Source organism: Pinus tabuliformis, chromosome 1_2 (assembly GCF_031772625.1).
Source record: "Pinus tabuliformis cultivar Carrire ecotype Pingquan chromosome 1_2, CPIR1, whole genome shotgun sequence".
NCBI classification, from domain to species: domain Eukaryota; kingdom Viridiplantae; phylum Streptophyta; class Pinopsida; order Pinales; family Pinaceae; genus Pinus; species Pinus tabuliformis.
The window spans coordinates 1,353,634,938-1,353,637,607 of record NC_142298.1 but is presented as its reverse complement, the minus strand read 5'-3'; positions in this window follow the sequence as shown (position 1 = coordinate 1,353,637,607).

Sequence of the window (2,670 nt, the reverse complement as noted above, 5' to 3'; positions counted from 1 at the left end):
GCTTTGCTATGTGGAGAGTAACCAAGAAGAATGCCTTCATCTGCTCTAGGTTCAAGTTTGCCAAGCTGCTCATCCGTATTCTTGATATAGCATTTGCTCCCAAAGATTTTGAAGTGCTTTACCGAAGGAGTCCTACCACTCCAGAGCTCATGAGGAGTTTGAGTGATGTTCACCCGGACATTTGTTTTGTTAAGAATAACAACCGCAGCATGTGCAGCTTCACCCCAGAAGGTTGCGGGAGTTCCTGACTCATCAAGCATAGCACGAGCCATTTGTTGGATTGTTCTGTTCATCCTTTCCACAACTCCATTTTGCTGAGGAGTTCTTGCTGTAGAGAATTCTCTTCTTATCCCATGTTCTTCACAGAAATCGAAAAATTCATTTGAAGTAAATTCCCCACCTCTATCAGATCTGAGGCACTTAATTTTGTGACCTGATTGATTTTCAACCAAGGCTTTGAAGGATTTGAATTTTTCGAATGCTTCATCTTTGTGCTTCATAAGTCCTAACCAGACAAACCTAGAGAAATCGTCAATGAATAATATCAAGTATTCTTCTCCTCGAGGTGTTCTTTTCCTGAAAGGACCGCATGTATCTGTATGTACTAGCTCAAGAGGCATGCTAGCTGATCCTTCTTTCTCTGGAAAGTTAGTTCTGGTTTGTTTTCCAAACTGACATGATTTGCATATGGTGTTGTCAGGAATTTTGATATCTGGAAGATCACGAACTGCCTGATATTTGCATGCTTTCCTTATTTGTGAAAAGCTTAGATGTCCCAACCTCCGATGCCATAACCAGTGCTCATCATCCTTGCTCAGATAGAATTGTTGTTGTCCTTCTTCAAATATGTACAGATTATTTGGAGTTCTTTTGCCTTTGATCACTGTTTTACCTGTATCAAGATCACGAAAAAGACATCCATTTGATCTGAATATAACCTCGGTTCTTTGATCACACATATGGCTGACACTTAGAAGATTATGCTTCAATCCATCAACATACAAAACATTTCCAGCCTTGACCTTTTCTTTTAACTGAGCAATGCCTTTTCCTTTTATAGTTGCAGGAGTATCATTTCCAAAAGAGACTTTCTTTCCCTTTTCTAGAGTAGAATAAGACTCAAGTTTTTCTTTATCACCTGTCATATGCTTCGAACATCCACTGTCAATGTACCATAGATTTTCCTGTCCCTCTGCATAAAATGCTATCCCACATCTTTCTGTTTGAGGTTCCTTTATTCTCCATGTTTTGGTGCTTGAGGCTTGTTCCTTTTTCTGCTGAAACCTGCTCCTGCATTCAGAGTCTTCATGACCAAAGTTATTGCAAATAGAACATTCAACTTCATTTTCAAGAACCGAAAAGTTGTTATAGGTCCTTTTTGTAATCCCCGTCATACTTCTTTGTTTTTGAGCTTCCCTAGTCATGATCGTTTTATATGCAACACATTGAGCTGCTTTGTGACCAAAGTTATGGCAAGAAAAGCATTGTCCATTGAAGAAACTTCTGCGGTTATCGAATCTACCAGCCAATTGATTGTAATTTCTATTGTCATCTATTCTTGAACCAAATTGAGAAGATTTTACCTGTGGCTGGTTGTAGCTTTTGTTCACCCTTAAGATGGATTGCCCCTGATAGTTTATGTTTGTAATTTGTCCCTGCTTTACCTGATGATCTTCATTGTGCTTTTGCTCATTTCTTCTTGCTGCATCAAGATAACTTTTTGAGGTGGATGCTTGAGAGGTTTCTCCATTATAGCCCAGACCTGTCTTGTTTAGAGGAGACCGCTGCACATTGATAATCTCATCCAAAGTTTCAGATCCTTTGACAAACTTGAGATTAATAGCTTTTGTTTTCTCAATCTCTTTTCTAAGACCAACAATTTCACCTTCTAATTTTTCAAGATGTTTTTCCTTTTCATCAATTTGAAATTGTAGAGTATCAATGATCATGTTCTTTTCTTCTATACATCTCTTGAGTCTAGTAATTTCATCATAAATTTTATCCACATCTATAGCATCCATATAATCATCATCTTCAAATGCCATTAACAACTTATATTCATTACCTTGTTCATCTTCATCACTGTTTGATAGACCATCACTATCTTCATGAGTGTAGTAGCTTTTCTTATTTGCATTCTGTTTCTTGTTCCATCTAGCAGGTTCCTTTCCTTTATCCTTATAAGGACATTTTGCAGCATAATGACCTACTCTTCCACAAGCAAAGCATTTAAAAGGTAACTTACCTCTGAACCTTCCAGAACCCCTTTGAAGATTTCTGACAAAATTTGATTCTTCTTCCTCTTCTTCTGGGACGTGGCTCGCTTCATAATAATCTCCTTTGCCTGATGCCTTGAAAGCAGCTTCTCTTCTGTCTGATGGACCTCCCTTTCTCATTTCATAAGCAGTTAGAATTCCATGTAGCTGAGACATAGTAAGAATTCGTAGATTTTCCTTTTCTTCTATTGCAGATACTTTAGATTCAAACTTGGGGGACAATGATCTTAGAACCTTTTCAACCACAACAGCCTCTTTTATTTCTTCACCCAAATTTTTCATACAGTTAACAACCTCATCTACCCGAAGAAAATAGTTAGCCACACTTTCATCATTATACATTTTGAGAGTCTCATACTGAATTCTGAGAGTTTGAAGTTTAGCACGTTTTACC